Raw genomic sequence first — 27,411 nt, forward strand, 5'->3', positions numbered from 1 at the left:
GGAAAAAAAGGACGCAAATTTTGTTTGGGTACAACATTGCATGACCGCGCAATTACCAGTTAAAGCAGCGCAGTGCCGAATTGTAAAAAGACCTCTGGTCATTGACCAGCAAAATGGTCCGGTCTGAAAGTGGTTAAGGAAAAAATAGTATGTCATCCTCATTTGAAATGTTAAATGGGACAAGGCAGGGTTGCCCACTTTCGCCCCTTCTGTATGTGATCGCCTTGGAGCCACTATTGGCAAAGATTCGAAATAATGTTAACATAGGTGGGGTTAGGATGGGGGGAGAGGATCATAAAGTGGCGGCATATGCGGATGACATACTCCTATATATAACTAATCCACGACTGTCCTTACCTAGTTTAATAAAAGAAATAAGGAAATACGGTGCTCTTTCAAACTTTAAAATAAACCCTATAAAAACAGTTATATTGAATATAGGATTAGATAATAGGGAAGAGAAATTATTACAACAGGAATTCCCCTTTACATGGGAAAAAAAAGAAATAACATATTTAGGGAAAAAAATTACAAAGACGGTCCATGATCTATATCAAGCTAACTATATTCCATTAGTAAATTAAATTAAAACAGTGTTAAGGAATATAAACACATGGACGGGCAGAATTAATATGTTGAAGATGGTGGTCTTACCAAAAATTACCTATAAACTCCAAATGCTTCCGATTAACATTCCAGTTTTTTTAAAGTAATAACACTTTTCTTAAAATTTATATGACAAAATAAAAAATCAAGGATAAATTATAATATATTAACTAGAAAAAAAAAAGAGGGGGGATGGCATTGCCAGACACTTATAGATATTATATTGCAATCACTTTGGCGAGATTGGTGGAGTGGACTCATTTAGGCACTAAGAAGAAATGGGTAAAAATGGAGGAGTCACTTATTGGATCACATTTACAAAAAAATATTTGGATTAGGCAGTAATATGGCACATGAAATTACTTTAACGACACTTAAAATATGGGACGCAGTACAGCCGGAGAAATAAATGGGTATATAATTCTCCATTAATTCCACTTGAGGGCACAGATTTTTTTTATCCCAGGAAATGGCACGCAACTAGGGAAACAAATGATAAACTCACAATTAAAAGATATCACTTTTCGGAGGTGAACTAATGTTAAAACAAGATCTAATAAAGAAGCATAGCTGGCAAAATTTAAAGGAATGGGAATACCTACAGATTCAACATTTTGTTAATTCAATCCCAAAACCAATAAGGGACGAAAACACATTAACGCCAATGGAAAAGCTTTGCAATTCAAAAATAACAGTAAAGCATTGTGTGTCACGGGTATATGAAATCCTCTCAGAAATTGAGGGGCGAGGGGCCATACCAGCTATAGCAAAATGGGAACAGGATATGGGTATTAAAGTAGACGAGACTCAGATGGTTGATGCTGTGCATAGCTATGTATCGGATACAATGTCAATTGAAGTCAACTACAAGTGCCTGATGAGATGGCATCTGACACCGGACAGATTACACAGAATAGACCCCTCTAAATCCATACAGTGCTGGAGAGAATGTAAATTACCCGGAACAACATTCCATATACAGTGCCTTGCAAAAGTATTCGGCCCCCTTGAACTTTTCAACCTTTTGCCACATTTCAGGCTTCAAACATAAAGATATAAAATTTAAATTTTTTGTGAAGAATCACAAACAAGTGGGACACAATTGTGAAGTGGAACGAAATCTATTGGATTTTTTAAACTTTTTTAACTAATAAAAAAATGAAAAGTGCGGCGTGCAAAGTTATTCGGCCCCCTTGCGTTAATACTTTGTAGAGCCACCTTTTGCTGCGATTACAGCTGCAAGTCGCTTGGGGTATGTCTCTATCAGTTTTGCACATCGAGAGACTGAAATTCTTGCCCATTCTTCCTTGCAAAACAGCTCGAGCTCAGTGAGGTTGGATGGAGAGCGTTTGTGAACAGCAGTTTTCAGCTCTTTCCACAGATTCTCAATTGGATTCAGGTCTGGACTTTGACTTGGCCATTCTAACACCTGGATACGTTTATTTGTGAACTATTCCTTTGTAGATTTTGCTGTATGTTTGGGATCATTGTCTTGTTGGAAGATAAATCTCCGTCCCAGTTTCAGGTCTTTTGCAGACTCCAACAGGTTTTCATCCAGAATGGTCCTGTATTTGGCTGCATCCATCTTCCCCCTCAATTTTAACCATCTTCCCTGTCACTGCTGAAGAAAAGCAGGCCCAAACCATGATGCTGCCACCACCATGTTTGACAGTGGGGATGGTGTGTTGAGGGTGATGAGCTGTGTTGCTTTTACGCCAAACATATCGTTTTGCATTGTGGCTAAAAAGTTTGATTTTGGTTTCATCTGACCAGAGCACCTTCTTCCACATGTTTGGTGTGTCTCCCAGGTGGCTTGTGACAAACTTTAGACGAGACTTTTTATGGATATCTTTGAGAAATGGCTTTCTTCTTGCCACTCTTCCATAAAGGCCAGATTTGTGCAGTGTACGACTGATTGTTGTCCTATGGACAGACTCTCCCACCTCAGCTGTAGTTCTCTGCAGTTCATCCAGAGTGATCATGGGCCTCTTGGCTGCACCTCTGATCAGTCTTCTCCTTGTCTGAGCTGAAAGTTTAGAGGGACGGCCAGGTCTTGGTAGATTTGGAGTGGTCTGATACTCCTTCCATTTCAAAATGATCGCTTGCACAGTGCTCCTTGGGATGTTTAAAGCTTGGGAAATCTTTTTATATCCAAATCCGGCTTTACACTTCTCCACAACAGTATTACGGACCTGCCTGGTGTGTTCCTTGGTCTTCGTGATGCTCTCTGCGCTTTCAACAGAACCCTGAGACTATCACAGAGCAGGTGCATTTATACAGAGACTTGATTACACACAGGTGGATTCTATTTATCACCATCAGTCATTTAGGACAACATTGGATCATTCAGAGATCCTCGCTGAACTTCTGGAGTGAGTTTGCTGCACTGAAAGTAATGGGGCCGAATAATTTTGCACGCACCACTTTTCAGTTTTTTATTTGCTAAAAAAGTTAAAATTATCCAATAGATTTCATTCCACTTCACAATTGTGCCCCACTTGTTGGTGATTCTTCACAAAAAATTAAAATTTTATAACTTTTTCGTTTGAAGCCTGAAATGTGGCAAAAGGTTGAAAAGTTCAAGGGGGCCGAATACTTTTGCAAGGCACTGTATGGTGGGAATGCCCAGAGATAAAATAATATTGGTATAGCATATTAGCCTATATAGAAATAATAACTGGGGAAAGAATACCATGTTTTCCCTGGGCGTGTCTATTCTATGGTGTAGAGGAAAAAACTGGTAACCAATTTAAAAAAAAACAAAAAAACGTTGGTACCCTTTCTGCTTAATGCGGCAAAAGCCCTGATACCTAAAAACTGGTTACAAATTAAAAAACCCCCTATCAGAGAATGGATACAGAGAATTTAGTATATTAATAATATGGAATATTTAAGTAAAATGGAGAAAAATCAAATGAATAGATATTGGGCAATGTGGGAAAAGTGGACTGAAAATTACATTCAGGCATTAGCGGAATAAACAGGTATTGGATTCAAGGAGGGCCAACAGAGCACGGGGTGGATGGGAGGGTGGATAGGGGTTACAAGGGAAAGTAGAAGGGTAATAGGATAAAAGCTGAATGTGATTAAGTTGAACATACATGTATTGTATAAGATATTTTTAAAATACAATAAAATGTAAATAAAAAATAAAAAAAGGAAACATATTGTATATGTTTAAAATGGTTTTATACATAGCACTCTTAGCCCACACCTTGGGAATGTGGTAGAATGAGTAACCCCCACCTTTTTAGAAAGGTGGGAGGGAAAACTGCTCATTGAAAGCCTGCGAAGTTCTGTGGAACTATAATACAAAAACAAACCTTTAAGCCAGCCTTTATGGGAAAGGGTGGGGGTTATTTGTAGGAGCAGGAAGTTAGTAAAAGTTCAGACAGGCTGTTTCTGCAGGAGACATTCACTCCAGCATACACAAGAGACACATACAGCATGAGAACTGCTGTTAGACCCACACACACATATCTGATTTAATCATTTTAAGAATAATCAATTTTTTATATTCTACAATTGATATTGTTCTTGTAACATTTTGCTATTTTATTATTAAAAAAAATTATCTTTTGTACAAGATAAGCGGTCTATCGAGATTGATGACCAAGAACGGAAAGGTTTGTTTAAACCAAAATGAGATGCTGTTAGCACAAGTCTGCGCAGAAAGGAAAATGGTGATCAGAGAGTTGACACGTGTAAAGCCAAACCCAGAGATTGTGAGATACATGTCACAGGCGGAACTAAAGTTTCAGGAGAAGTGGACCATGGCAAAGTAATTGGGAAGGTCCATTTGACATCTTGGATGTTCAAGGGGTAATGGTACTAGTTTAAAGACCTCTCAATTTAGTGAAAAATACATGTAGACAATAAAAAATGTGGATACAACAAATTGTATATGCTGAGATAAGGATGCTACATGGATTCCAAAAAGAAGAAAAGATGTTGGTTCAACAAAAGCAAAAGGTCAGGTGTGATGACATAACGATCATCACGGAGGAAGGGGCCTGGGGGAGCCGGCCGGAGTGAGACGCCAATACGGACAGCGCCGGAGTGCACAGGGAGTGAGAGACCTCGGTGGCCGATAAACCCCTGAAGCACCATCGCTCTCCTGCGGGACTGAAGGGGAACACCTGGAGGAAAGGAGAGATGAAAAGAGTGGAGAGTGAGTGATCGGATGCGGGGAATGAGATCTCGGCTCCCCCCCTCCCCCGCCCCACACACACACACACACATGCTGCGAGTGAGCTGTGAGTGAGCTGTGAGTGAGCTAAGGACTCTCTGAATGAGGTAACTTAATGGCAGACAGTTGACTTACTGCCCATCTGGGAACACGAGGAGAAGGGGCTGTAGTATGTCCCTGGAGACTGGAGTGCCGTGAGTATTGTAAAAAAAAAAACACCTCTCAGATAGGTTGTACATTGGAAGGACAAGGTAACAACATTGTGATGAGAATGATTGTTGCTCTGATTTAATGACTGGCATTTTGATTTAACACCAAAAAAAAAACTTGCCTGAATAGTTCTATACGAATGTTTGCAAGGCGTTACAACGTAGAAACTTAACTGCTGCCTGCTTGATGTTATCGCTGAACTTATAAAAAAAAAAAAAAACCTTTCCTGAGTAGTTCTATATGAATGTCTGCACGGCTTTAGAACGTAGAAACTTACCTGCCGCCTGCTTGTTGTTAGTGCTGAACTTATAGGTAAGTGCCTGTGAAAATGTATAGTAATAAATAAAAATATTCACCTTAACGCAGACGAAGGCATGAACGCCACTAGTTATATGAGCCAGGGAGGAAGTCCTTGGGCCCAGGGAAACAAACCCAGACTAGAATGGATAAGAAGGGGTCTGATAAAAAAAAACTGGGGAGACCCCGGACCAGTCAAGAGAGGACTTTACAACAGAGAGTGAGTTGGAAGTAGAGGAAGCTAGTGCAAGTGCCACAATTCCATCTAAAGGAGAAATCCTGGAGATGTTCTCAAAATTAGAGAAGGTGATCAGAGCTCAGATGTATCTCTTGAGAGCGTATCTGGGTCACCTGCTTGCAAGAGTAGAGGTGGTGGAGGAGAGAATGGACAAATACAATCTGGATGCTATTAAATTAAAGCAGAAATTTAAAACAGTACAACAAAACCAGAGAAATATCCTCTACAGATTAGAAGATCAGGGAAAACCGTAATAGGAGGCAAAACTTGAGAATGTGCTCGATGCCAGAGGAGAAGAGAGAAGACCTGAAAGAAATCATAAAATTTCTCTTTAGCCCCCTTTTGGACAGAGAGGTGAATGATTTCCCAAAGATCGAGAGGGTACACTGGGTTGGGAAACAGACTAATACTGAAACCACCAGACCTAGGGATATTATAGTTCGATTCCATTTTTATGACAACAAGGCCGAAATTTGGGCTAACCTGAGAGGAAAATCCCCCTTATATCATCAAGGCCTAGAAGTACAGGTCTTTGCTGACCTGGCCCCTGAAACTTTAGCAGGAAGACGGTTATTGAAACCTCTGCTGTCACAGATGCGAGCACAAAGTATAAAATATAAGTGGGGGTTTCCAGCCTGTTTGATTGGTTTCAAGGAGGGGATATCAGCAAGGTTAAGATTTCCAGAGGACTTGGTCGAATTTTGTAACAAATTGGACATACGGATACCCGAATTACCAGGGTGGGCAGATGGAGAAGGAGAGGTCTAAATAGAAGTGAACTGGGTTAACATACGGTGGAAGTTAGCCAGAGCAGAATAAAAATATAAGAAGCGTGGTGGTGGGGGGGACAATGGGGGGAGATAGGCTGCTGTGGGTGGGGTGTCAAGCTGAAGGCCTGGGCGTTCCCCCATGAGTCCCCTTCACCCTACATTTGGGTGAAGGGGAGGGGGGATGTGCTTCCTGGGCCCCACCTCAGGAGTAAGAGAGTTGTAGATGGCCACGGTATCCAGGACCACCAATAAACTCAGAGGCCCAATGGGGGCTGAAGGGGAGAGAAGGATGGGGGGAAGTAGGGTGATGGGGGGGGGAGTTGGGGGGGATAAGTGGGAGGGGATAATTGATACCTCCGGTAGCATAGGTGAAAGGAGAGCAATTGGGGCTGGACTTTAGACTAGGTTCTCAAAAGTGGAATGGAAATAGAGATGACAGATATACATTTTATGACTTACAATGTTAGAGGCCTTAATACTCAGAGTAAGAGACATAAGATCTTAAAGGAATTAAAAAGGTACATGGCAGATGTAGTTTACCTACAGGAGACACACCTCTCATACACTTCCAATAATAATGTGAAATTATATTCGAATAGCCATCCCACGTGGTATTATGGGGACACAATAACAAAAAGAGCAAGGGGGTAGCAATAGGCTTTGCAAGAAGAATACAGTTCACGTTAGAGGAAAGAAAAACTGACCCGGAGGGTAGATTCCTTTTCCTCAGAGGGAGTCTCAGTGGAATGGAATGTACTCTCGCAAATATTTATGCACCTAATAAAAATCGGATAAAATATGTTAGGGGAATTTTGGAAAAATTAATGGATTTTAAGAGAGGACATGTTATTCTAATGGGGACCTGAATTTTTGTTTGGATCCAAGGGTAGACAGTTTGTCTTGTGTACGGGGGACGAATAACGATCAGTTAAAAATGATCAAAAAAAATGCACTCATGTCAACTAGTGGATGCTTGGAGGGTCCAGCATCCCAAAATACAAGACTATACGTTTTACTCCCCCGTACACGAGACCTACTCAAGAATTGATTACATACTCGTTGATCATAATATGTTGGGAAATATTACTGAAACTAAGATAGAGACAACTACGTTATCAGACCATGCACCAATGAGAATGAAAATAGTGGTCCCCGGTTTCCAAAGTCATTTTGGCAACTGGCATCTAAATGAAGATTTACTCCGAGAGGTGGCAGATATTGAAAGAGTGAGAGAAGAACTAGAACAATATTTCTCAATTAATAACACAGATGAGATCTCAGGATCGACTTTATGGGAAGCTCATAAAGCTTATATTAGGGGGGTATTTATAGCCATGGGAGCGAGGAAAAAATCTAAAAATTAGTTGATGAAATTAATAGAGCAGAGCAAGAACATAAAATTAATCTGGGCCAGAATAGAGAGCTTTTTTTAAAATTGGTTTTAAAAAGGGACGAACTTAAAGAGCTCTTGGAACAAGAAACAAAAAAAAACCTTTAATAGAATATCTAAAGAAAGGTATCAGTGGGAAAAATAAACCCAGTAAACATTTAATAAAAATTCTGCAGAAAAAGAAATCGTAAATTATATAGAAAAAATACTAAAAATGGGGAAATGGTGTACAAGACAAAGGAAACAGCAGAAACATTCAAGTAATATTATAAAGGGGGTTTACGTAGTAGAACAGAAGGAAGGACAACGGGGAGGGAAAAGAGACAGCATCATAACCTTTTTGAAAAATGCAGATCTGCCAAAACTCTCTGAAAGCATTAGGGAGATATTGGAAAACCCTATCACCGAGGAGGAACTAAATGGAGTGTTGGGGGACTCCTACCCAGGCAAAATGGGTTCACTACATTATATTATAAAAAGTTCAAAGAGATCTTAATTCTTAGGCTATGTTGTTACATGAACGGACTAGGAAAAGACTGTGAAATGAGCAGGGAAGCGTTGGCTGCAACGATTACAGTCATTCCAAAGGAAGGAAAGGATAGGACGTTGTGTTCAAGCCTATTGCCAATATCCCTGCTAAACGCAGACACAAAATTGTATGCTAAAGTATTGGCAGGAAGATTAAGAAGTTTGTTGAACACGCTGGTTCATCCGGACCAGGTTGGTTTTGTAACAGAAAGGGAAGGACGAGACAACGGTGAGAATGTTGTTAACCCTCAAGAGATAAGAGAGAGTGGATCCCCAGGTCTATTCCTGTCGACGGACAGAGAAAAAGCGATTGACAGGATAGATTTGGCCCGAGAATAGTCCAGCGTGTTAAAACATTGTACTATCAGCATCTGTTAAAATAAATGGAGCAGTTTCTATACCCTTTGAGATGAAAAATGGGACGAGACCTATCCTCTTTGTTTTAACATTAGAACCATTACTTTCCACAATTCGAAAAGAGACCGAAATAAGAGGAATAAAGATAGGGGACGAAGAACATAAACTTGCACTGTTTGCTGATGATGTCCTTTTCTATATTAGGAACCCATGGAATCCAATGCCCAAGTTATTAGAGACCTTGGAAAAATATGGGGAAATTTCGAATTTTAAAATAAATCTGACAAAGTCGGAGATATTAAATATAAACTTGAACAAAAATGATGCGATGAGGTTACAATGGGAATGTAATCTCCCCTGGAGGAAAGAATTTAAATATTTAGGGGTTAAATTAGCAAACTCTATGAAGAAGATTTATAAAATAAACTATATTAGATTAAATTAAAAAAGTAAGCAAAGAGTTAATGAATAGGCCACTCTCGTGGATAGGACGTGTAAACACGTTAAAAATGACTATCCTCCCCAAGGTAACATATAAATTTCAAATGCTGCTATTACCACTCCCACAACTATATTTTAGAAAATTGAGGTTGTTGGTGATGAATTTTGTTTGGAAAAATAGAAAACCTAGAATTTCATTCTCAATACTAACTCAGGACAAAGGACACGGAGGCTTAGCAATCCCCGATATTCAAAAATATTATAATGCAGTAGTACTCTCAAGAATTCCCAAATGAGTTAAGGAAAGAAACAAAAAGAGGTGGGTTAATATAGAAAATTCACTAAGTAAGGTAAGGTTGAATAGTATAATATGGAATCCCTGAAATTTTAGAGCATTAGATGATAAAACTCGTTTTGACACAAAATATATTAAATATTTGGGATAAAATATATAAAAGATTAAATGGGAAATATAACTCACCACTGATATCACTGAAGGAAAATAATTATTTTCCACCTGGGAAAAAATCAATAGAAGGGGGTTGGATAAAGGGAGAATGGGTTCAATTAAAAGATGTGTATAGGGGGGGGGGGTTTGACACTACAGGAAATAAAGAATAATAGGGACTTAATGGAAATTAATGATTGGCGGTACCTACAGTTGAGTCATTTCATAAAAAATTTACTCCAGCCTATTAGAGCTGGCGACGATCTGACAGCATTGGAAAGGCTTTGTACAATGGAAAATACTAAAAAACATGATATCAAAAGTTTATAATTTATTGTTGAAGATGGACGAACTGGAGATCCCGCCATATATAAAAAAATGGGAGAGGGAATTAGGTACACAAATTACACAAAGTACACAAAGCACTATAGGAAAAGTTTTGACACTAACCCATAGCCTCGGCTGTTGATAGTCGAACAGCCGAGATGAATTATAAATGTTTAACCAGGTGGTATGCCACTCCTGATAAAATCAGTAAGTATCAATCAGGCAGTTCCGGAGAGTGCTGGACAGGATGTGGGAAGATAGGAACAATGGGTCATCTGTGGTGGGATTTCCCCGTTATTAATAATTACTGGGTTAAGATTAAACAATACATAAAAGAAATTACCAAAAAAGAAATAGCAAACGATCCATGGGTCATCTTGCTGCATGGAGTGAAAGGAGGGATCGAACAATATAAAGACTCATTAGTATCACATCTATTGAATGCGGCAAAAAGAATCATCCCCAAAAAATGGAGAGCGGCAGATAGTCCTTCAGTTTGGGAATGGGTGGACGCGGTAGAGGAAACATATAACATGGAATGCTTGAGGTATGACCTTGAGGAAAGCAATGAGGGGATGGGGGAAAAATGGAAGTGTTGGAGGGAATTAAAAAAAAACTTATGCTGAAGTGTTAAGGCCCTAGGGGAAGGTTATGTGGAGTAAAAACAACACAAGGAAGACAAAGAAAGCAATGCCGCTCAGAGGTAGGGGTAAGTAAATAGGGAGGATTAGGGGTGGGGGAAGATTGGGGGGACTGGGGGGGGTCAAAGGTTTATTATGTTAAGTTATCTATGCTGGAAAAGACGAGGGGGGGAATAAAAATAAAAATATATACCCCTCCCTTTGGGAATAATATAGAATAAAAAGTGTAATAAGAGAATGACAAAGGCCACGATGATGTGGAATTGAGAAGAGACATAAGGAGATATAAGGTGAATTATGTCTCTTGAACAAGTACGCTGATGTGGCTAAGAAAAAAAAAAGTTTTAAAGAGAGAAGGTTTATCACCATCACCGGATTCATCTTTTTTTATAGTGACAATTTTATCTGTGGTAAAATATATTACACAACGTTTCAGCTATGCAGAGGTTAACAGGATTGAAGATTTACACAACAAAGTCATTACATTATTCAGAAACAAAAGAGATCTAGACATATATTTTAATATCAATACAGCTGAAGATTTGTTTGGATATGTATGTGTAGGACAGGGATATGATTACTGTATGGAATTATATTTCATTCATAGTAATAATGTTGAAGTCAACGTTAAAATAGAATCTAAAACAAATCAATAAAAATGCAGGGATCTTATAGATTAACCTCCCTGGCGGTGTTCCCGAGTCTGGCTCAGGGTGAGATTTAAATACCTTAAGCAGTATTCCCGAGCCAGACTCGGGACCGCATCGCTGGATCCAAAGAGGGGTTTAATTACCTTGTCCCCTGGATCCAGCGATGTCCCCCCGCTGTATGAGCGAGCCGTCCTCTGCTCGATCTGTCTCATCGCTGGGCTCCGTTCCCTGCAAGCATTGTGACGCACGGAGATGGAGTTCGGCACCAAATTCTAAAAAGTTAAATACACAGTATAGATACAGTATACTGTAATCTTACAGATTACAGTACTGTATCAAATAATTACACATCCCCTTTGTCCCTAGTGGTTTCTCCAGTGCCCTGCATACAGTTTTATATTATAAATACTGTTCTTTATGCCTGGAAACTGGAGATTGTCCATAGCAACCAAAAAGTGTCCGTTTACATCAAAAGTGGTTATAGACCAGCTAGAAAACAGTGATAATAAATTAGAATCACTCGCAGAATGATTGGGCGAAAAAATGGAAAATTGTATACTTACCTTTCCGTAATTTTCCTTTCCTGTCGCATCTTCATGGCAGCATACACTCTGGGTTGTGACTCCGCCCCCACAACCTGATAGGACCACATAGCTATAAGATGAAGATACGCCCCCCGCCCCGGTATTCTCTGTATATATGAATCACCTTTGTGGGTGGGATATTGTATGCTGCCATGAAGATGCGACAGGAAAGGAAAATTACGGAAAGGTAAGTATACAATTTTCCATTTTCCTGTCGCATCATGGCAGCATACACTCTGGGGATTAACTCGCAGACTGGGTGGGAGATGCAAAGGTAAACGTTTATTACCAAGGAATAGAAGAGTTGGCTTGAATAATGGACTTTCCCAATTCTACTGTTGATAGCTGAGCTGAGTCCACCTTGTAGTGAGAGATAAAGGTGTTCCTGGAGGACCAAGTGGCCGCTCTGCAGATGGTCTCCACCGAGACCCCACAATACGCCGCCCAGGAGGTGGCCACTGCTCTGGTGGAATGAGCCCTAAGGTCTTCAGGAATTTGCGACTCACTCAGCAAGTAGGCCTTCACCAACCAGTAGGCAATGGTTTGGGCCGACGCTGCTTGACCTCTCCTAAGGCCATAGGGAATGATAAAGAGGTTCTCCGATCTTTTAAAGGATTTGGACAGGGAAAGGTATTTTATGATTTTGCCCCTTGCATCCAGAGGATGAGGGTCACCCTGGTCTGTGTTAAGAGCTGGCAAGTTGATTTCCTGGTTGAAGTAAAAAGAGGATGCCACCTTTGGGATAAAGTGATCCAAGGGTCTTAGAACTACCCTGTCTGGATTAATGATCAGATACGGCTCCTTAATCAGTAATGCTTGCATCTCTGAAACTCTCTTCGCTGATGTGATTGCGACCAGGAAAGGTGACTTTTAGTGTCAGGTGCCAGAGGGAGATGTTTTCCAGCGGAAAACAGGGTTCTTTGGATAGTACCTCTAAGATGACTGATGGGTCCCATGTTGGAAAGGAAGGCTTCCTAGGTGGTCTTAGTTTAAGACAGGCCTTCTGAAATTGCATAACAAGGGGATCGTGAGCCCATTTAACCTCTGTCAGGGCGGATAGAGCTGACACCTGAACTTTCAGAGTACTAGAGCTAAGACCTTTGTCTAAGCCTGATTGCAGGAACTCTAGGATCAGAGGAGCCGAAAGGGAGGACAGATCCCGGCCAAGGTCCTGAGAGAAGGCAACAAACTTCTTCCAGACCCCGCAGTAGGTGCAGTTGGTGGTAGGTTTTCTGGCCTGGAGCAGGGTATCAGCTACCTTCTGGGAGCAGCCCTGACATAGATACCTAGCCCTCTCAGCCCCCAAGCCATCAAGTGCAGCTTCCCCGAATCTGGATGTAGGAGCTGGCCCTGGGAGAGCAAGTCGGCTGACAGGGAAGAGCAAGAGGGTCTGCCGTGCTCAGTTGTAGGAGGGTGGTGAACCATGGCCTCCTGGGCCAAAAAGGAATCACCGCTATCACCAATGCCGTTGATCTCTTGAGCCTTAAGAGAAATCTCGCATCAGGGGAGTCAGAGGGCAGATATACCCGAGATGGAAGTTCCAGGGATGCTGGAGGCAATCTGTCCCCTCCGTTAAGTGGAAGGGAAACCTCGACAGGAACCTTCGGCATTTGGAGTTTGCTGGAGTCGCAGCAAGGTCTATGTCTGGTTGACCCCAGGTCTGGCAGATGAGGGAGAAGGCCTGAGGGCTCAGGGACCACTCGTTGTTGAAGGCGAACTCCCTGCTGAGCGTGTCGGCTAAGATGTTCTCGAACCCCTGGATGTAAGTCGCCCTCAAGTCTGACAGGTTCAACTGTGCCCATTCAATCACAGGGAGAACTTCCCGCATCATGGAGGGACTCCTGGTCCCCCCCTGTCTGTTTATGTAGGCGACAGCAACCTTGTTGTCCATCGTTAGGAGGAACTGCTTCCCCCTTAAAAGGAAGCTGAAGGCCAGGAGAGCCTGGAGGGCCGCCCTCATCTCCAGCACGTTCGATACCGAGTCCCGTACTTCGAAAGGCCAACGGCCCTGCGCTGCATGGGACTGGTAGTGGGCTCCCAAACCTTCTAGACTGGCATCCGTGGTCACTACCTCCTGAGGAGGGATGACTATGTGTTTGCAATTGTTTAAGTTGTGGGGACCACAACGCAATGAGCGCCTGACTGTCTCCGAGATCCGGATCGTCTGGGTCATGGATGAACCATCCCACTGATGTAGGAAGGAGTTCTGCAGAGGTCTGGTGTGCCACTGAGCCCAACGGACCATAGGAATTGTCGCTGATAGGGAGCCTAGGAGGCTGAGGCATACTCTGGCCGACAGGGATCTTGCTAGAATGGCCTTCTTCACCTTCCGGACCAACAGGGAAGACTTCTCCGGAGGCAGCTGCACTGTATTCAACTGGGCTCCTAAGAAGATCATTCTCTGGGTGGGCCGAGTCTGGCTCTTTCCCCAGTTTATGAGCCATCCCAGATTCTGCAGAGTGGAGACGAGGATCTTTTGATGCTGTAACAGCGACTCCTGGCTGTCTGAGAGGAGGAGAATATCATCCAGATAATGGTGGACTCGGAGCCCCCTCTCCCTCAGATGCGCGATAACGGGAAGAAGGACCTTTGTAAAGGTCCTGGCAGCCGCAGAAATTCCACACGGAATACTTCAGAACTGAAAGTGTCTGTGGTTTAGCGAAAAACTGAGGAACTTTTGGAGTTCTGAATGGATAGGGATATGGAGGTAGGCGCCCTGTAGATCTATGGAGAGCATCCAGTCCCCCAAATTTATGGTCTGGAGGATAGACTGTAGGCTCTCCATTTTGAATGCTTCTACCTGGATAGAGCGGTTTACGTTTAGATCCAGGACCGGACGTAGGTCCCCTGATTTCTTTTTTACTAGAAATAGAGGGGAATAGAACCCCCGACCTCTTTGGGATAGGGGCACCTCGGTAATTGCTTCCTTTTGGAGCAGATCCTGAACGTATCGGGTCAAGGCTAACCTCTTTTGCCGGGATGACGGGAGGTTTGTTGGGCAAAAATGGTCCCCCGGGGGAAGTCACCTGAATGACCATCTGTGCCCGACGCGAACGGTGGTTAACGCTTATTGTTTCCCCCCAAACCAGCGTGAACTTTGAGAGTCTGGCCCCCACCACTGCTGGCTGGGCGGACGCACCTTCAAAAGGACTTCTGGTCAGTAGATGCCGGGGTCCTGGGCTTCTGGGACGTCAGGAAGGACGTTTGAGGGGCCTTCCAGTTCCTTCTGTACTCCCTACCAGGCCTGTAGGACTTGGCATCCCTGTACCTGTCCGGGAGGTTACGCTTAAAGGGAGGAGGCCTCTGAAGCTTTGGCTTTCTATCCGAGGGGATAAGCCCTGATTTTCCGCCAGTGACCTTAGAAATAGCAGAGTCCAATTTTGCGCCGAAAAGGTTCTCACCATCATACGGGATGCGGCACCAATTGGACTTGGAAGCAGGATCTGCCGCCCAGGGTTTGAGCCAGAGAGCCCGTCTGGCCATTACCGAGGACAATATAGCCCTGGATGCAGACTTAATAGCATCCACAGATGCCTCTGCCACAAAATCCCCTGCAAGGCTTAGTTCTTGCAGGGCCCTAACTATCTGGTCCTGATCAGCGCCTTGGATACAAGCTTTTCTGTGCTTGCTGACCAACTGGCAATAGCCTTACCCACAGCTGCAAGAACCACTGCTGGCCTGCATACGCCTCCTGCTGCTAAGTAAGCTCTTTTGAGATCAGTATCGATCTTCCTATCCAGGACATCCTTGAATGACACAGCGTCCTCGATAGGGAGCGTAACGTGTCTGGCCACGCGCATGAGGGATGCATCCACCACTGGCGGGGACACGAGAGATTTAATTTTAGCCTCCTTTAGAGGATATAGTTTGGCAAGCCGATTGTTAAGACTTGCTTTCTTCTCGGGTCTCTGCCACTCGTCTCTGATAAGTTCCTCCAACTCATCAATGAAGGGGAAGGCTTCGGGGTCTCTCATCAGGTTCGGGAAATATTTTCTCCTTTTGGGTTGGGCCTCCTGGGGTTCCTCCCAGCTAATGGCCCCCTTCACTGACCTCACAAAAGGCTCTATTAGGGAGAAGTCAAAGCCCGCTGAAGCCTCTAGTTCTTCCTCATCTGAAGGAGAATCATGCTCTCTGGAAGTACTTGGGGGAGCCAGCGAAGCACCCCGTGGAGATAACTCCGTGTCGGGAGCGACACGTGGGGCAGAAGACTCTGTGAGCTCTCTGTGTTCTTGCCCTTTCTCTCTGGTGGCTTCTTCAAAGCACCAGCGGCATGCCAACATATCTGGAAGGGCTATGGCCCCGCATACCCAGCAGGTATTTTCATAAGGATGGGAGTGACGTGCTGGTGAATGGCGCCTCCGGTCAGGGGATCTTCTTCGGCGGGAATGGCTGCGCCTTGAACAAGACCTGGAGCGACTCCTTCTGCGACTCCCTTTCCCTGAGCGACTTCCTCCACCCGAATGGCTCCGCCTATGGCCAGAGCGGCTTCTTCTATGCGAGGAATCTCTGCGAGATGATCTTGCGGACCTGATGGGTCTAACCATTTAGGTAGCGCTAGTGCGTCCTGCTCTCTTTTTCGATCTTCTCTACTTACCAAACTCCTCCCCTCTTACCTATTATGCTGGTGGTGATCTGCTGGAGCAGTGGTCTCCATGGATAGGGAAACAGAGAAAGCCTGAAGACACAGGTAACGCAAAAAGGGTAAGGAAGATAAAGCCATAACAGAAACAAGAGGGGAATAGAGAGAAGAAAAATACAGGGGAGATACTTACCAAACAGAGAGGCAACACTGGGGTAGAAAAAACAGAAATGCAGCAGTCATGAAATTCAGCTGAGCACAAAAAACAGGCAAAAAAAGGCATCTGCATTAAAAAAGGCATCTTCCCCTTTTAAAATTGGAGCCGGGGTCATGTCCCGCCCGCACATGCTCAGTAGTGCCATGCAGCCGCCGGCACCATCTTGGAAAAGGGAAAAGACATAGATAGACATACACAGGCTGCCCAAAGTGCACAGTGAGCATGTGCAAAGCGGCAGAGTGACCAGGAAGAGTGGTGATGTTGCTGTGGGACTACAGAGCTAAGGAAAAGGAAGTAAAATATGGCAGAAAGGCAACACTGGGGTAAAGGCACCAGACAACCTAAGGTGACAAGAGATACTGAAGGCAGAGAGTATGCTGTCAGGTTGCAGACAGAGTGACACCAGGTAGGAACAGGAAACCGGAGACCACCGCAGGTACTAAGCCTGTTTAAGGCTTAAAGTGGAGTTGCCCCCCAAAAAATAAAACCACTTAAAAATCTTAAAAAAAATCAAAAAAAAATAATTGGCAAAAAAAAAAATTTTTACTCACCTCTAAATACCGGTTGCTAGGGGGTCCCTCGTAGTCTGCCTTCTTCATTGCCCGGGCTGGTGACATCACTTCCCCTCGCGCCGCACATTCACCTGGGACCTGTCACGTGTCCCAGGTGACTGTACGGCGTATCACGGCGCCCTGCGCCGCTCGCGCATGCGCAGTGGGTGCCCGGCTGTGAAGCCACAGCCGGGTGCCCACAGTATGCATGACGGCGCCGCGAGGGGAGCGAGGGGGGGGCTTCGTTCCCCCGCATCGCTGGAACCCGGGACAGGTAAGTGTCCGATTATTAAAAGCCAGCAGCTGCAGTATTTGTAGCTGCTGACTTTTAATTTTTTTTTTTTAGGGGGTACCCCACTTTAAAGACCAATCTTTTTATTATATGCCTTCAGCCTGTTTAAGGCTTACTTTCAACGGCTATAGAGGCAATGCTCTGTTTGCAGAGAAAAAGTATTCATACCCCTGAGATCACCAGAGTGGGGTTCCTTCCATTTAGCTTCCTTTAGAGGCTGTACCGGTAAGGACTTCCAGGAGAGGAGAGGCTAGAACCTGGCTGGGGCGAAGCGGTAAGAGGGTGATGATCCGTGCGGTCCCAACAGGTGAGGAAAAATAAGAGAATACCGGGGCGGGGGGCGCATTGTCATCTTATAGCTATGTGGTCCTATCAGGTTGTGGGGGCGGAGTCACAACCCAGAGTGTATGCTGCCATGATGCGACAGGAAAAAAGTTTTCTGGTCAAGAAAAATAAAAATCAACCACAAAAAGACTTTTCTGTTCCTTTGGGTCAAGGATAAATTTCAGTTTAGACTCAAGTAGTAGATCTCCAGCGAATGGAATGCCACATAATTTATTCTTCGGTACAGCATCTCCGGCCAAGTCTTTACCCATGGGCCTCTCAGAATTTGTTTAAGCTGCCGATCTTGCTGACATCCTGAATTGATTCTGCTGAGGTATCAGCAGAATAGACGTGGTCACCGTGGGTGGCTTAAGATTATTCATAATAGACTGCCAGGCCCTTTTCAGGAGTAAATCCATTATTTTATTCATCAGTTTCTTCAAGTTGCCCATATCTTCAAAGGCTAGATCAGTAAATTTAAAATCTGTGGGAACATAAGGCCTCTGTTAGGGGCTTTTTTTTAATTAAATTGTCACCCAGACTTAAAGCTTGCAAAGAGGTGATTTCTGCTAAATCTAAGGAATATGAACCTCTAGCTAGTTCCCCCAAATTCTGACCTGTTGAACTAACTTGAACAAGCTTATACAAAACTTAATATCTGCCTTACCACAAAAGCGGAAAAACATTTACGTTGGGCAGATCATATGTTATTTTACATGGCGCAATTGACCTGGTTTGTTGTTGGCACATAAACTCACTCCTAAGCAGTCGCATTTAGCTCTCCTGAAAATTAGACTTTCAGGGGTCATTCTTTCCCAAGACTCTCAAAAAATGATTTGATAATTCCATAATTTTTATGCTAACCTATACAGCCCATCTTAAGGTGACACATCTTCTATTAGTGCCTTTCTGACTGCCCTACCTCTCCAATCTCTTACGGAAGCTCATAGAACAATTCATTAGGCGTGAAGAGATCCAGATAACTATTAAGACGCTATCCTTACATAAATCACTAGGCCCCAATGGTCTCCCTAATAATTACTACAAAAAAATCCTAACCAGCTTGCTCCTCATATGGCTCTTTTTTCAACTCCTTATGGATGGTGGAGGCGTTCCTTTGGATGAAAATAGGGCCCACATAAGCATTATTTCTAAACCTAATAGATTCTACTGACGTCCTTAACTATTACCCTACCTCATTATTTAATTGTGATCTAAAAATCCTCACAAAACTTGTGGGTTTGCATCTTGGTACTTTTTTTAGCAAAATATATCCATAAGGGTCAAACAGGCTTCATAAATGACAAACAAGATATTTGGGGGGCACACCATAAAAAAATGCATAAAGATGGTGCTGCCATAAGACCATACAACAGAACAAAAATATTACAGCGCACACATGCAAAACTAACATTTACCTCCAGCAAGGCTTTTTAAAATCGCCTAGACATTTTCAAAAAACATTATCAAAAAATATGGGCATTTGGTCACACCATATTGCTATACAGTGCTTAAGCCCACTTACTGCGACAAAGTACCCAATGATTAGTGTGTCCTACACTATCCATAGACTAGATGATCCTGCTTCTCTGAACCATGGGAGCTATACTCCTCTATATGGGAGAACATGAGGTCACCACCATGACACAGGTGGTCACTAATGAGAGGTACTTACTGAGGGAGTGGGGTGCTCCACCCAAAAGTATTTGGTCAGAATCCATACAATAGACAAACAATATATTTGGGGGGCATACCCTAAAAAAAATGCATAAAGATGGTGCTGCCATAAGACCATACAACTGAACAAAAATATTACAGTGCACACATGCAAACCTAACATTTACCTGCTGCTAGGAAGGGCTCTCCCCAAGCACAGCAGGAGGAGAGGGAGCCCATTATCCTCCACAAGTTTGCGAGGTAATCTGGTAGCACCGGAGCCTCAAGAAAATGACTCCTGCCTCTGTGAGAAGAAAGAGCCACTGCAGAGGGGCACAGCACTGGATCGAGATAGGATTTGGGTGAGTATATGGGGGGGGGGGGAGGGGACAACACAAATATTAGGACATTTTTTTACCTTAATGCAGGGAATGTATTAAGGTAAAAAATGTGTAGCCTTTAGAACCACTTTAACCCATTCACTCAAAGAGCAGTTTTTGTACACAAGTTTAAAAATCTTTTTTAGGCTTGAAGATTGTGTAAAACCCCCAAACAGTATTTCATTTCATTCCTAGAGAATAAAAAAGGGGTAGTTCAAATCTTTTGTGTCACACAACAGTTTATGAAACACAAAATTTCTGTAAAAAAATACACTAAAGATAATTTTAGGGCACATAACATATTACCCAGTTTTTTGGTAATATACAAAATGAGTTTGCGCCAAGTAATTAGATACCCAACAAGTCAAGACATAAAATTATGTGTGTCCATGAAATAGCAACAAACTTCAGTACCCATTTCCAAAAGGCTATGCTTTAAAAGCCCCTACAAGTCATCAGTTTAGTGTTAATTGTGAATAATGGACCAGTTGTATATAATATACTAATAAAATATAATATAATAAAAAATATTTTTTCCATGTGTAGTCACCCGTGAGGGGCATTTTCATTCCTACATGCATGTATATGGGTATGGGGGTGGGGGGGGGGGGGGTTAGGTGCTTGGGTTTAACTTCAATTTTTTTACACCTTGTTTATTTTTATTTTCTTTCTGTACTAATTTTTTTTTTTTCGTCACATGGGGGTCCTTTCATTTAATTTTAATGAAACATTGGGGGTGCAAAGACTCTTGATGTCTCACTTGTCCACCGATGAAACGAATGCAGTGCAGGTCAGAAGTGGCGTTTTACACATCGCTTCCGGGTCAGTAACAGTAACTCTCTCCTCCATTCACAGAGAAAGAAAACATCGGAGCGAGCTTCACAGTGACTGATCAGTCAGAGGATATCACAGCGATCAGGTGATATGGAATCAGAAGATCTGGGTTCTAATTGTTAGTACGGGGCCCAGGGCTCTTCATGAAATCCTGAATTTCTGTGCTGTGAGTGCGCCATGCAGCACGCACCCAACACAAAGGCAAATATGCGGTCCCATGGAAAAAAGCCCAATACAGTTGGGAACACATTTGGGTATGGTCGGCATGAAGGGGTTAACTTCACCAGCAGTTTTGTTCCCATATGGGTGTGCTTAGGCTGCAGTGCTGCTTGATACAGACTAGTATGCATCTCATCAATAAGTGAGTTTAGCATCGAAAACGTATGATTTAAAGTCCTAGCCTGTGTCTTTTTTCATCCTTTCGCCAGAATGGAAAACTTCAAGAGCGAATGGAAGAGTGCACATCCAAGGACTTTTTCAATCCCTTCACCCCCTACAGGATTCTGGTTGATGGGAGACCCCCTCCTCCCCCAAGCTAGTGTGGTGAGGGCCAGGGCAGCCGATTGTGAGCACAGATGGTAAAGACCATTTTTGTGGGACCCATGGGTGCCTGCTATGGTAAAACTCTGTTGCTTTTGGTGCTTCAGACATCACCTACCTGAACATTTCTTCATCCTGACCAGAATCAGGAGGTGGATGTCCTGATTCAGCTCAGGAGGTGGGTGTCTGAAGGGATATTTAGCTTAACCGCTTTCATTATTTAAGAAATTTGGTTTCCATTTTGTGTCTCTCTCTAACATCCACCTCACAAAATGTATGCTCAAGTTTTGCTAGTCTAGTTTCGTTTCCCATGTTACTGTTATCTTCTTTCAGTTGTTTCGTTTCTTGGAAAGCACATGATTTTGAGGAATTGCTAGTTTCACTTTTATTGTAGGCTGTACTTGTATATGATTGGATAATCTGTATGACACGTTCAAAGGGCGGTACTTTCTGAAAGCCCCCTTTAAATATTCACACCAAAGAATAAAGATTAGATTTGCTCGGAGAGACTTTGTTGTTTTGTGTCATTGTCTCAATGGGCGAATCTCCCAGGCCTGTGTGGGGATTGATCGTCACATTTTACCAGAGGTAATTGAAGGGTTAACTACCTCTAGACAATCTACATTCCCTTCAGTTTGGGGGCTCGTCCGGGGTCGATTATAATATATGTCTATATGGTGAGTTGAATTGATATATGTATCTCTCACTGTGACATCTATTTAAAAAAATCGTTCTTTGAACCTGTGATTTATGTAGACGTTGTTTTCAGACCTCGTTGATAAGTTTAACTGCTCTGAGAAGCAGTAAAAAAGGCTGTTCTGAGTTAACAGTGATAAAGCCTTGGGTGGGCTTTAATGGACTCTGAGAAGTTCATTTAATAAGACTGCTTTAAGAAGCAGCACCTGTTCCCGTGTGAACAGGTAGAGAAGCCTTGGGTGGGCTTTAATGGACTCCGAGAAGTTCATTTAATAAGACTGCTTTAAGAAGCAGCACTTGTTCCCGTGTGAACAAGGAGAAAGCTCTGGGTGGGCTTTCACGGACTCTGAGAAGTTCGTAGGAAAATGATTTATACAGTACTGTAATTATAAGAAAAAAGTCTGCTAAAGTGTGACTGACAAAACCCTTCTCTTTGCTTATCTTCCTATCGCCTGTAGAAGTTTATAAGATGATCTGTTAACTGTTTGTGTGGAATTTGTCAGCGTTGTAAGGTAAGACGACGCTTTCCACTGCACTGTGTTATAAGGGTACGTAAATAAAAGGCGACAGACGCGTCTTGCGGTGAACTCCCGCCTCCTTTTTGTGATTGATGGAAGTTCCCCAACCGAGACGTAGAGCGATGCTACAGTATCCGGTGATGTATTTATGTTTTCTCTTAATGATTTACATATGAATGTTTTGACTCCAATATATGAGATAGTGAGCATAGTAGCAGTGTTTATAACACTCTCTTAAGGTAATACATGAATTGGCATAGTCGGTAGTATACTCTGAGGCTAACTTTTGATCAAAACATGCTATTTGAATAATTCTTTTTGCTACTGACATCTCTTTGGACATTTGTTTTTTTGCCAACAGGGTTCAAGTGCTAATATCTCACTGACCGTAATAGATAGTGAGTAATTGTTTGCGACATTGGTACTACAGCAATTGAAAGTACCGTTTGAACCCGTTGGCACGCTGCCAAAAATTTGAAATATAAATAAAAATAGTTTGGTGATAAAAATAAGAAAAGTAATAATGCACAAAGCTTGCTTGTGATCAGGGGAACCTCCGGCCATAAGGAGTGCTTGTTGGAATTTTGCCCAAAAAATAAATAAATAAAAAATAAATAAAAAGTCAAGGAAATAAAAGTCAGAATGTTTAGAAAGAAAAATAAGGATGAAAATAAACATGCTGTGGAGATCCCCGGCTGGACCGAGGCTCCCTATAGCATCCTAGCCACAACATTGTCCACAATGGGTTTAACAGAGACATGAGATGGTGGATTTAAGGGTTAAATCAATGTTTTCTATGCATGTACCATGCACCCCCCTCCTCCCCCTTACATTCCACAACCAGATAAGAGTTTCATGAAAGACTTCATTACATGAGGACACACAGTAAATATCAGAGTGGGCTACAAGCACAATAACTGATTTCTGACAGCGAAGGATGCTGCAGGATGTTTTGACATCCTTAAACAAACTAGTGCAGACACATTATCAAAATGATTTCTCAGGAAATAAAAGGGGTAACTTTTATAAAAGGGAGGGGGCAAGGACAAAGAGGGGGTTACACACAGAGACAACCAAGAGGGAAATTGTCTCGCCCTACATTAACATTAACCCAGTAAGATGGCAAATGGTGACTATAGGTTTGTACAAGACCTAAGGGCCATCAATAGCCTAATGGTACCGATTGCCCCAATGGTGTCTGATGTGTCATCAATACTGCCATACCACAGGATGCAGAGTATTTTACTGTGATTGATTTATTGAATGCTTTTTTTATTTCCGTCCCTGTGGATGAGGAGACACAGCCAATCTTTGCTTTCTAACTAACATGGTGTAGAATGCCCCAGGGCTATGTAGACTCCTCTGCAGTCTATCCATTGTCCTCCAAACTACTCTCAGAGCTTGGATACCAGGACACTGTTCATCCCTGCTGCAGTATGTGGCTCCTCATCTGCAGTTTTTCCTCGGTGGCCGCCCTGGAGGATGAGAGGGATCTTTTGAAATGTTTTTTTGAAAGTGGTCACAAAGTGTCAAAGAAATTATTGCAATGGTGTCAGGAAATGGTTGCATATCTTGGTTGTGTACTCTCAAAAGGAGAAAGGAAAGTCAATCACAAAAGAGCTATGGTTCTTGTGGGTCTGCCCTGCTCACTTACTAAGAAAGACATGCTTACCTTTCTTGGTATGATTGGTTACTGCCGCCAATGAATACCTGACTGTTCCTACTATGACAATCTCCTGAGACAAGCCATAGGTTCAGACATGCCAGACTGTATAAAATGGTCAGATGAAATGTGCAATGCTTTTGTGTATTTGAAAAATGCTATGGTAATGGCTCCAGGGCTCGGCCTCCCTAATTATGGAAAAATGTTTTATTTGTTTGCAAGGGAAAATTGTAAGACTTTGTCAGGTGTCCTCGCTCAGGAGCATGGAGGCAAGTTGCGCCCTATTGTTTTTTTTCCTCAAAGATGGTTCCGGTGCAGGTTCAGGGCATGCCTGTGTGTCTCGGAGCTCTTGTGTCCTGTGTGATGATGGTTCAGATGACCACTTCTTTCACTCTGGGGCACGACACGACACTTCACACCACCAACAATGTATCAATCCTATTGAAAAATGTACATACACAGCACATGTCTGCTCAGAGGTTGAGTGGCTATGAGGTGATCGTGCTGTCTAATCCAAAATTGCACATCAAATATGCTTCTCCCACTGCAGGACCAGCACCAATCTTAAATGCCCTTTAGAATTAAAAGGAGAGCAGGATGAGGTTGTGCCACAACATGATTGCATAAACCTCATTCACCAAGACACATCACCCAGGTCTGATTTATCTTTCACAGCATTGCAGAGCACACACAGGCCAACAAACAGATAGCCAAGGGCAATGCTCTGGCTGGTTTAGCTGCTAAACAAGCTGATATTTCACAAAATGCACAGATCTAAATGCCCATGCTAGCCCCAGAATTGCCCTTCTTTGATCAGGTTCTTTCAGATTTGCAGGGATGTGCAGTAGAAGCTGATCTCAGGGATTGGGACAAAATAAGTGTGCAGAAAGATCCAAAGACTGGACTTCTCTGCAAAGAGGGGAAGCCATGTATACCAGTAGCTAGTGCATCACTTTTTATTTCTCAGTACCATGGAATAGGTCACAGAGGCTGGAAGGCCACTTGTGAACTATTGGAGAAATATTTTTATTTTTCAGAACTTTCCTGGAGGGTTAAAGATTATGTATCAAGATGCATCACATGTATCAGGAGCAACCCACACAAGGCCAAACACTCCTTTTACACATTTTCAGACTGATTTCACACACATGGCCAAACTAGGCAAAAGACAGAAATATCTTTTGGTAATTGTGAACATTTTTTTAAGATGAGTTGAATTTTTTGTAACCACAAAAGAAGATGCACAAACAGTAGTGAGGATCCTCAGTCAGGAAAATCATTCCTCGATGGGGATGCCCACTTCAAATAAACTCAGACAATGGACCTTGTATCAAGGGTCTGCCAGGACTTGGTAAAAACTCTCAAGATAGAATGGAAGTTTCACATTCCCTACCACCCTCAAAACTCAGGGATAATAGAAAGAATGAACAGAACAATTAAAAAGACAAAATAAGAAAGGCCACAGGAGGAATCTTTGCCAACTGGAAGAAGGTCCTCTCAGCAGTCCTGGCAGAAATAAGAATGACCCCTTCCAAGACAACAGGGTATTCACCTTTTGAAGTCTTGATGGGTCTACCTTTCCCCACCTCATAGGCCAGAGCACCTTTAATGATAGAAAAGGGAGATTTAGACTTAATACAGGAAGAATATGTAAGGAAATTGGTTGAAACATTCGATACAGTTGAGAGAAATGTTGCTCGCACCTCTCCTTTTTCTTCACAGGAAGCTACTCACCTCTTTAAGGTGGGACACACCGTGGTGGCCCAACAGCTGAACAGAAGTAAGAAGCAAGAGTATCCCTTTGGACCTCCTACCACAGTGGTTGCAGTGACCAGAACAGCCATCCCAGTGGAAAATTGCCAGTCCTGGATCCATGCCAACAGAGTGAAAAAGGTTGCCCAAAGCCCCAAGAGCTGGAAGGAGATCTTGGATACAGGAGGCCCTCAAGCAGAAGTCCAAGCAGAGGAAGGAGGAGTTCCTGGGAAAGCAGGTGCGGCCAGAGAAGATGACCTCGCTTATTTCACCACAGACTTCTGGCCAGGCATTTTGCCTCCTGATTCTGATCTCTCTGACAGTGTTCCTACCCACCTGAATCATCACTAACTGTAGCTACCATCCTGAAGATTTGGGTGCAATTAAAAGTATCTTTTGGAACACACACACAAACACACAAGAGAGCATTACAGTGACACAAGCTAGAATCAAGAGAGAGACTGGAGATAGTTTTACTGATAAGATGCTTTTGCTAAAATTTAAGTATGCTTATGCTCGGGAAAAAAATCAGGGTTTGAAGAATGTAGGATATGTAACAAATTACATCCTAGCACTGCCTGAATTTCCCTTTTGTCTGTACCTTTAAATATTTCCTCCTTTCTCAAGGAGACTCCTCCTCCGGTATTCCTGACTAACATATCCACTCTGTACATAAACAACTTTGTTACCTTTCCAATAGCAGGTAGAAGTCATTCCCCTGATTGGTGTTTTAATTTAGGGAATGAGACACAGACTAACCCTTCTTTCTGCAGCAGGTCAATATTTAACATCAAGATGTGGGAATGCCTGCTCACTGTTTCAAGTATCTGACCCAGGGCTAAACTGAACTTTGCATAACTTTTCTTCTTTCCCTAAAAATGTAGGTGAAATATTGCACCAATAATCGCGACACAGGACAAGTACACTCATGAGATTGTCGCTAAGAGACCTTTTGCACTAGGACAAAGTATTTATGTATGTTGTGGGAAAGTGTGTTATCCCTGGGTGCCCCTTCATGTTAAGGGATGGTGTTACCTTGCATACTTGGTACCTGTCATGGGAGTGGTAGGGGATGATAAAAGGGGACATCCCTTAGAGGTCAGCTCCAGCAGGAAGCTAGGGACATTGCTAAAACATGGAGCCCATTTGCCAATGCAGGATTTGGGCTTGGAGGTATATTTTCATGGTTAAAAGACATTGTCCTTGTTATTGTTATGATATTTATCCTTGCTCTGATTCTTTACCTCTGCTTTAAGTGTTACACTTGCATAGTTGCACGCCTTCAATCTCCCGATAAGGTTCTATCCTACATGACATACATGAAGAGTTATCAGGCAATCAACGCCACAACCCCAAAGAAGTATTAAGACACAACATAGAATGTAGAGATCATCTTATATGATCTAAGAGGGGATTGAAGGGATATTTAGCTTAACCGCTTTCATTATTTAAGAAATTTGGTTTCCATTTTGTGTCTCTCTCTAACATCCACCTCACAAAATGTATGCTCAAGTTTTGCTAGTCTAGTTTCGTTTCCCATGTTACTGTTATCTTCTTTCAGTTGTTTCGTTTCTTGGAAAGCACATGATTTTGAGGAATTGCTAGTTTCACTTTTATTGTAGGCTGTACTTGTATATGATTGGATAATCTGTATGACACGTTCAAAGGGCGGTACTTTCTGAAAGCCCCCTTTAAATATTCACACCAAAGAATAAAGATTAGATTTGCTCGGA

At 42.7% G+C, this 27,411-nt stretch overlaps 1 long non-coding RNA gene across 1 annotated transcript; it reads left to right on the forward strand.

The window, feature by feature from the left end:
* Window positions 1–4,064: 4,064 nt before the first annotated feature.
* LOC143963843 (uncharacterized) lies at window positions 4,065–27,411 on the forward strand. The gene is made up of 2 exons (XR_013271047.1): window positions 4,065–4,989; window positions 20,531–27,411. It is a non-coding gene; the product is annotated as an uncharacterized LOC143963843 (long non-coding RNA).

Source organism: Lithobates pipiens, unplaced genomic scaffold (genome assembly GCF_037356315.1).
Source record: "Lithobates pipiens isolate NorthernLeopardFrog02 unplaced genomic scaffold, aLitPip1_a1.2 Scaffold_8, whole genome shotgun sequence".
Taxonomy (NCBI): Eukaryota; Metazoa; Chordata; class Amphibia; order Anura; family Ranidae; genus Lithobates; species Lithobates pipiens.